We start from the raw sequence: 9,283 nt of genomic DNA, 5'->3' as shown, positions 1-9,283 counted from the left end.
TCCCTCAGTACTGACTCTCTGACAGTGCAGCACTCCCTCAGTACTGACCCTCTGACAGTGCAGCACTCCCTCAGTACTGACTCTCTGACAGTGTGGAAGTGGCCCTATACTGACCCTCTGACAGTGTGGCCCAATCTCAGGCCAAAACCTCTGACAGTACTGCACTCCCTCAGCACTGACCCATTGACAGTGTAGTACTCTCTCAGTACTGACCCATTGACAATGTAGCACTCCCTCAGTACTGACCCATTGACAGTGAAGTACTCCCTCAGTACTGACCCATTGACAGTGTAGCACTCCCTCAGCACTGACCCATTGACAGTGTGGTACTCCCTCAGTACTGACCCATTGACAGTGTAGTACTCCCTCAGCACTGACCCATTGACAGTGTAGTACTCTCTCAGTACTGACCCATTGACAGTGTAGTACTCCCTCAGTACTGACCCATTGAGAGTGTAGTACTCCCTCAGTACTGACTCATTGACAGTGTAGTACTCTCTCAGTACTGACCCTCTGCCTCGGTCCTGCACCTCTGACAGTCCAGCAGTGCCTCAGGGTACTGTCTATCTGACAGTGTAGCACTCTCTCTGTACTAACCCTCTGACAGTGCAGCACTCCCTCAGTACTGACCCTCAGACAATGAGGCACTCCCTCAGTACTGACCCTCTGATGGTGCAGTGCTCTCTCAGTGCAGATCCTCTGATAGTGAGGCTTGCCGTCTGGACTGACCATCTGACAGTGTGGTGCTCCCTCAGTACTGACTCTCTGACAGTGCAGCACTCCCTCAGTACTGACCCTCTGACAGTGCAGCACTCCCTCAGTACTGACCCTCTGACAGTGCAGCGCTCCATCAGTACTGGCCCTCTGACAGTGCAGTGCTCCCTCAGTACTGACCCCTCTGACAGTGCAGCACTCCCTCAGTACTGACTCTCTGACAGTGTGGAAGTGGCCCTATACTGACCCTCTGACAGTGTGGCCCAATCTCAGGGTTTTGAGGAAGGGTCACTTGACAAAGGCACTTCACAAAGATCCTGATCAATGTAACTTTGTGATATTAGTTCAGAAGGAACAGCTCAGACCTAACATTTCCGTGTGCCTTTGTTCTGTATCTGTTCTCCCATGTAGCCCGCCCTCCGAATACAATACCTTACACAGCCTTAAACCTGTTTGTCAACTTTCAGCAGAAGCAGCCTCAGGGCATTGAACACAGACTGAATTACTCAGTGACACTTGGATCAGGTCAAGTTCTCAAGTAAACAGATGGTGGGGAAATTCAGCACAATTCAGCAGGTAGCAACGGTGAAGAGAGAGAGGAACAATTCGCATTCCAAGTGACTCTTCCTCAAAACGGTCTGTTCTGAAGGAACTTTCCCGCAGAAATCACTGGATTGAAAGGTGAACTCTCTCTCTGTCTCTTTCTCCCTCTCCCTTCAGAGATGCTGCTCGACATGCTGAGCTTCTTCAGCAATCTCTGTATTGATGTTTCAGGTCTCTAGTGCGTCCGTACAGATTGATTTTAGTGTTGAATTCTCCAGCTTGCTCTATTAAAGGGATTGAATCCCTCTGCTACAAAGGGGGGTCTGTTACCACAGCTAACAGGTTCGTGATGCCAACATTGTTGGTTCAATCTCTATCATGTCTGAAATTACCATGAAGGCCCCAGCTTCTCAACCTCGCCTCTCACCTGAGGTGTGTGACCCACCAGCCTCTCTCCCTGACAAGACTGCAGCTCTTGGGTCCTCCTGGTCTATATTAACTTCCCAACTTTAAAAAGGGCACTCCAGTAAGAGAGCTCTTTACATGGTTCAGGTCAAACTCCTGGAGCTCCCTCCCTAACATCACTGTGGGACACCCAAGGACTGCAGCAGGAGAGTACAGCTCACCCCCACCTTCCAGGCAACTATTAGAGGCTGTGGGAATCACATACAAGCCACATTTGAAAATAAGTTTTATAACAGGGTGACGGTGGATGGTCACTAACTCTGTTTCTTTACCTCTGTTCAAATCAGCGTAATGAAGAAGCTTAGGGTGGGTCAAAAATTACAGAGGGTCAGTACTGAGGGAGCACCATACTGTCAGAAGGTCAGTACAGAGAGAGTGCTACACTGTCAGAGGGTCAGTACTGAGGCACTGCTGGACTGTCAGAGGAGCAGGACCGAGCCTGAGGGTCAGTACTGGGGGAGTGCTTCACTATCAATGAGTCAGTACAGAGGGAGTGCGACACTGTCAATGAGTCAGTACTGAGGCAGTGCTGTACTGTCAGAGTATCAGTTATGATGGAGTGCTGTACTGTCAGAGGTTTTGTCCTGAGATTGGGCCACACTGTCGGAGGGTCAGTATAGGGCCACTTCCACACTGTCAGAGTCAGTACTGAGTGAGTGCATCACTATCAGAGGATCAGTGTGGAGGGAGTGCAGCATTGTCAGAGGATCAGTGTGGAGGGAGTGCAGCATTGTCAGAGGGTCAGTGTGGAGGGAGTGCTGTATTGACAGAGGATCAGTGTGGAGGGAGTGCAGCATTGTCAGAGGATCAGTGTGGAGGGAGTGCTGCATTGTCAGAGGGTCAGTATGGAGGGAGTGCAGCATTATCAGAGGATCAGTGTGGAGGGAGTGCAGCATTCTCAGAGGGTCAGTGTGGAAGGAGTGCAGCATTGTCAGAGGGTCAGTGTGGAGGGAGTGCTGTATTGACAGAGGATCAGTGTGGAGGTAGTGCTGCATTGTCAGAGGGTCAGTATGGAGGGAGTGCTGCATTGTCAGTGAGTCAGGACGGAGGGATTGCTGTGCAGTGAGAGGGTCAGTAATGATGAAGTGCGCACTCTCTGATGGTCAGTACTAATGGATGGCCATGCTGTCAGAGTGTCGCACTGTGAGAGGGTTACTACTGAGGGAGCACTGCACTGTGAAAGGGTTCGAACTGAGGGAGCACTGCACTCTGAGGGGGATTAGTACTGAGGGATCACCGCGATGTGAGGGGGTCAGTACTGAGGGATCACCGCGCTGTGAGGGGGTCAGTACTGAGGGATCACCACACTGCGAGGGGGTCAGTACTGAGGGACCACCGCGATGTGAGGGTGTCAGTACTGAGGGAGCACCTCACTCTGATGGGATTAGTACTGAGGGACCACCGCGCTGTGAGGGGGTCAGTACTGAGGGACCACCACACTCTGAGGGGATTAGTACTGAGGGATCACCGCGCTGTGAGGGGGTCAGTACTGAGGGATCACCGCGCTGTGAGGGGGTCAGTACTGAGGGATCACCACACTGCGAGGGGGTCAGTACTGAGGGACCACCGCGATGTGAGGGTGTCAGTACTGAGGGAGCACCTCACTCTGATGGGATTAGTACTGAGGGACCACCGCGCTGTGAGGGGGTCAGTACTGAGGGAGCACCACACTCTGAGGGGATTAGTACTGAGGGATCACCGCGATGTGAGGGGGTCAGTACTGAGGGAGCACCACACTCTGCGGGGATTAGTACTGAGGGATCACCGCGATGTGAGGGGGTCAGTACTGAGGGAGTACCACACTGTGAGGGGGTCAGTACTGAGGGAGCACCACACTCTGAGGGGGTCAGTACTGAGGGATCAACGCGCTGTGAGGGGGTCAGTACTGAGGGAGCACCACACTCTGAGGGGATTAGTACTGAGGGATCACTGCGCTGTGAGAGGGTCAGTACTGAGGGATCACCGCACTGTGAGGGGGTCAGTACTGAGGGAGCACCACACTATGTGCCGGACAGTCAGTACTGAGTGATTTCTGCATTGCCAGAGGGTCAGTACTGAGAGAGTGATGCACACTCAAAGGGTCATTACTGAGGGAGCGCTACACGGTCAGTGTGTCAGTTCTGAGGGAGTGTTGTTTCAGAGGGTCAGTACTGAGGGAGAGCTGCACTGCCAAAGGGTCAGTACTGAGGGAGTTCTGCTCAGTCGGAGAGTCAGTACTGAGAAAATGCCACGTTATCAGAGGGTCGGTATCGAGGGAGTGCTGCACTGTAAGTGCATCGGTATTGAGGGAGGGCTACATTGTCGGAGGGTCAGTACTGAGGGAATGCCACATTGTAGAAATGTCAGTGCAAAGAGAGTGCTGCAGTGTCAGAGTGTCAGTACTGAGGGAATGCTGTTGTGTCAGGGCGTCATTTCTGAGGGTGTGCTACAGTGTAAAAGGAGCAGTGCTGAAGGTGTGCTGCACTGTCAGAGGGTCAGTACTGAGGGATTGCAGCACCGTCAGGGGCGCAGGGCCAAGGGGCTGTTGCAGTGTCAGAGGGTCAGTTCTGAGGGAGTACTGAATGATCAGAGAATGTGCCGCATCATCTGAAAGTCAGTATGAAGGTGCCCCACACTGTGGGAGGGTCAGTATACGTGCAATGCCTCACTGTCAGAGGGTCAGTACTGAGGGAGTGCTGCACTGTCAGAGGGTCAGTACTGAGGGAGTGCTGCACTGATAGAGGTTCAGTACAGAGGGAGACCTGCACTGATAGAGGGTCAGTACTGAGGGAGTGCTGCACTGTCAGAGGGTCAGTACTGAGGGAGTGCTGCACTGATAGAGGGTCAGTACTGAGGGAGTGCTGCACTGTCAGAGGGTCAGTTCTGAGGGAGTGCTTCACTGTCAGAGGGTCAGTACTGAGGGAGTGCTGCACTGTCATCGGAACAGTATTGAGGGAGAGTTGCACTGCCAGAGGGTCAGTATGGAGGGGGTGCCACACTGTCAGAGGGTCAGTACTGAGGGAGTGCCACACTGTCAGAGGGTCAGTACTGAGGGAGTGCTGCACTGTCAGAGGATCAGTACTGAGGGAGCGCTGCACTGTCAGAGGGTCATTTCTGAGGGAGTGCTTCACTGTCAGAGTGTCAGTACTGAGGGAGTGCTGCACTGTCAGAGGGCCAGTACTGAGGGAGTGCTGCACTGTCAGAGGGTCAGTACTGAGGGAGTGCTGCACTGTCAGAGGGCCAGTACTGAGGGATTGCTGCACTGTCAGAGGGTCAGTACTGAGGGAGTGCTGCACTGTCAGAGGGTCAGTACTGAGGGAGTACTGCACTGATAGAGTGTCAGTACTGAGGGAGTGCTGCACTGTCAGAGAGTCAGTACTGAGGGAGCGCTGCACTGTCAGAGGGTCAGTACTGAGGGAGTGCCGCACTGTCGGAGGGTCAGTACTGAGGGAGGGCGGCGCTGTCGGAGGGTCAGGACTGAGGGAGTACTGCAATGTCAGAGGGTCAGTACGGAGGGAGTGCTGCACTGTCAGAGGATCAGTACTGAGGGAGTGCTGCACTGTCAGAGGGTCATTACTGAGGGAGTTCTGCAATGTCGGAGGGTCTGTACTGTTGAGTGCAGCAATGTCGGAGGGATTGTACTGTAGGAGAGCTGCACTGTCAGAGGGTCAGTACTGAGGCAGTGCTGCACTGTCAGAAGGTCAGTTCTGAGGGAAGGCTGCACTGTCAGAGAGTCAGCACTGCAGGTGTGCCATACTGTCGGAAGGTCAGTACTGTGGAAATGCTGCACTGTCAGAGGATACGACTGAGGGAGTGCTGCGCTATCGGGGGGGTCAGTAATGGGGGATTGCTGCAATGTCAGAGGGTCAATCTGGGGGCAGTGCTGCACTGTGAGAAGGTCAGTACTGAGGGAGTGCTGCAGTGTCAGAGAGTCAGTACTGAGGGAGTGCTGCACTGTCAGAGGGTCAGTGCTGAGGGAGTGCTGCAGTGTCAGAGAGACAGCACTGTGGGAGCGCTGCAGTGTCAGAGAGTCAGTACTGAGGGAGTGCTGCACTGTCAGAGGGTCAGTACTGAGGGAGTGCTGCACTGTCAGAGGGCCAGTAATGAGGGAGTGCTGCACTGTCAGAGGGTCAGTACTGAGGGAGTTCTGCACTGTCAGAGGGTTAGTACTGAGGGAGTGCTGCACTGTCAGAGGGTCAGCACTGAGGGAGTGCTGCAGTGTCAGAGAGTCAGTACTGAGGGAGTGCTGCACTGTCAGAGGGTCAGTACTGAGGGAGTGCTGCACTGTCAGAGGATCAGTACTGAGGGAGTGCTGCACTGTCAGAGGGTCAGTACTGAGGGAGTGCTGCAGTGTCAGAGAGTCAGTACTGAGGGAGTGCTGCACTGTCAGAGGGTCAGTACTGAGGGAGTGCTGCCCTGTCAGAGGATCAGTACTGAGGGAGTGCTGCACTGTCAGAGGGCCAGTACTGAGGGAGTGCTGCATTGTCAGAGGGTCAGTACTGAGGGAGTGCTGCACTGTCAGAGGGCCAGTACTGAGGGAGTGCTGCAGTGTCAGTGAGTCAGTACTGAGGGAGTGCTGCACTGTCAGAGGGTCAGTACTGAGGGAGTGCTGCACTGTCAGAGGATCAGTACTGAGGGAGTGCTGCACTGTCAGAGGGCCAGTACTGAGGGAGTGCTGCACTGTCAGAGCGTCAGTACTGAGGGAGTGCTGCACTGTCAGAGGGCCAGTACTGAGGGAGTGCTGCACTGTCAGAGGGTCAGTACTGAGGGAGTGCTGCAGTGTCAGAGAGTCAGTACGGAGGGAGTGCTGCACTGTCAGAGGGTCAGTACTGAGGGAGTGCTGCACTGTCAGAGGATCAGTACTGAGGGAGTGCTGCACTGTCAGAGGGTCAGTACTGAGGGAGTGCTGCACTGTCAGAGGGTCAGTACTGAGGGTGTGCTGCAGTGTCAGAGGGTCAGTACTGAGGGAGTGCTGCACTGTCAGAGGGTCAGTACTGAGGGAGTGCTGCACTGTCAGAGGATCAGTACTGAGGGAGTGCTGCACTGTCAGAGGGTCAGTACTGAGGGAGCGCTGCACTGTCAGAGGGTCCGTACTGAGGGAGTGCTGCACTGTCAGAGGGCCAGTACTGAGGGAGTGCTGCACTGTCAGAGGGTCAGTACTGAGGGAGTGCTGCACTGTCAGAGTATCAGTACTGAGGGAGCGCTGCACTGTCAGAGGCTCAGTATTGCGGGAGTGCCGCACTGTCGGAGGGTCAGTTCTGAGGGAGGGCCGCACTGTCAGCGGGTCAGGACTGAGGTAGTGCTGCAATGTCAGAGGGTCAGTACGGAGGGAGTGCTTCATTGTCAGAGGGTCAGTACTGAGGGAGTGCTGCACTGTCAGAGGATCAGTACTGAGGGAGTGCTGCACTGTCAGAGGGTCATTACTGAGGGAGTGTTGCAATGTCCGAGGGTCTGTACTGTTGAGAGCTGCATTGTCGGAGGGACTGTACTGTAGGAGATATGCACTGTCAGGGGGTCAGTACTGAGGCAGTGCTGCACTGTCAGAAGGTCAGTTCTGAGGGAGGGCTGCACTGTCAGAGAGTCAGCACTGCAGGTGTGCCATACTGTCGGAAGGTCAGTACTGTGGAAATGCTGCACTGTCAGAGGATACTACTGAGGGAGTGCTGCGCTATCAGGGGGGTCAGTAATGGGGGATTGCTGCAATGTCAGAGGGTCAATCTGGGGGCAGTGCTGCACTGTGAGAAGGTCAGTACTGAGGAAGTGCTGCACTGTGAGAAGGTCAGTACTGAGGGAGTGCTGCAGTGTCAGAGAGACAGCACTGAGGGAGTGCTGCAGTGTCAGAGAGTCAGTACTGAGGGAGTGCTGCACTGTCAGAGGGTCAGTACTGAGGGAGTGCTGCAGTGTCAGAGAGTCAGTATTGAGGGAGTGCTGCACTGTCAGAGGATCATGACTGAGGGAGTGCTGCACTGTCAGCGCATCAGTCTGGGGGATCCCTGCATTGTAAGAGAGGCAGGACTGAGTGAGTGCCACACTATCAGATGGGCTGAATGGCCTAATTTCTGCTCCCATGTCTTGTGGTCTAAGAGGAATATCTGAAATTGTTCAGTATATTTCTGCCTCTGCTTCCTACATACCCTGCTCAGCAATGATTCCCACGTCCAGATTCCAGAGACTGTGTTCAAACAGACCGCCTTCATTTGGTTACCACCCTCTTTTCCCAGGGATCAAGTTTTCGTTTCGTGTGACTGACCTGCCAGCTCAATTGTATATTTTCATGCTGCAGGACTGAGGTTTATTCCTCAGCTTCCATGTCCTCATCCCAAATGAATCCCACTGCCCCACACTCAGCACAGTCGGGTGTTCCTCATTTCTTAGCTTCCCAATGCTAATCCACACTCCTCCAAATCGTATCGCAGGCGAATTACCTGGGAGAGAGGAGTGCTAAGAGAGGAAATAAAAATCTGAAAGTACCTTACAGTGACATTAAGGGTGAATTGATAATGACAGAAAGAGTAAGTTGTGGAACACAGTGAGAATTTGTGCATGGACCCAGAGGCTACAGTGAATGGATTCATTTTGTCAGTGCTCATTGGGACAGGGTTGATATGAAATTGTGAAGATGCTCCTTGATACAATTAAATGAATTAGCATATATATAGAGAGAGAGATGGTTCTGAGTGGTCTGGCCTTCTTCCAACCCAATAAATCTCCAAAGACGGTGGAAATGTATCTCAGTTTACCGAATGAGGTGATGGAGGAAGTAGCAGGTACACTTGCAAACATTTTCAAATCCCCTCTGGCCACAGGAGAGGTGTCGTCGGACTGACCATGTGGTACTGTTATTCAAGAAGGGACATGGGATATACCAGGCAGCTACAGGCCAGTCAGGCTAATATCGTGGGTGGGACGTCTGTTGGAAGCAATTTTGGGAGAGAGAATTAATCAGCATTTAAAGAGACTGGAGTACATGAAGACCAGTCAGAATGGTTGTGTTAAGGAGGGGTCGGGTCTGACCAATGGGATTGCACTTTTTAAGGAGGTGACCAGGTGTTTAAATAAGGGCAATACTTTCCTGTCGCCTGCTTGGAGGTCAGTAAGGCTTTTATCAGGACCCATATTGGAAACTGATAGTGAACATAAAAACTCAAGATCCAAGGAATTTGGCGCAGAATGCTGAGTGGCAGGAAGCAGACAGTGATGGCCCAATTAGAAATCTCTGTCTGTTCATGTCTCACTGTTGGGGTCTTACTGATGTGGTTGATAGAAAAGATTTAGATTTGAATGGTGGAGGGTTAATCATTGGGTTCATGAATGATATGAAGATTGGTTGGGTGATAAATACTGAGGATGATAGCCTTAGATTACAGAAGGATGGAGATGACCTTGTCAGATGGACCGATCAGTGGCAACGGGTGAGGTGCCTGAAGACTGGAGGGTGATTAATGATGGGCCATTATTGAAGTAAGGCTGCAAGGAACAGCCATTGAACTATGGAGCTGTGAACCTGATGGCAGTGGGGGGTAAGCTGTTGGAGAGCATTCTGAGAGACAATTTACATGGATTTGGAAAAGCAAGGATTGAT

The 9,283-nt window shown here is 52.7% G+C and overlaps 1 long non-coding RNA gene across 1 annotated transcript in view; it reads left to right on the top strand.

Moving 5' to 3' along the window:
• The first annotated feature begins 1,293 nt into the window (after positions 1-1,293).
• Positions 1,294-9,283, top strand: part of LOC140456838 (uncharacterized) — a 60,077-nt gene continuing 52,087 nt past the window's right edge. The window contains exon 1 of the long non-coding RNA XR_011953175.1: positions 1,294-1,395. This is a non-coding gene — a long non-coding RNA (uncharacterized lncRNA). The remainder of the gene's footprint in view (positions 1,396-9,283) is intronic.

This window comes from Chiloscyllium punctatum, chromosome 31 (assembly GCF_047496795.1).
Source record: "Chiloscyllium punctatum isolate Juve2018m chromosome 31, sChiPun1.3, whole genome shotgun sequence".
Taxonomy (NCBI): Eukaryota; Metazoa; Chordata; class Chondrichthyes; order Orectolobiformes; family Hemiscylliidae; genus Chiloscyllium; species Chiloscyllium punctatum.
The sequence above is the reverse complement of the archived record's forward strand: the minus strand, read 5'-3'. Positions and strand labels throughout refer to the sequence as shown.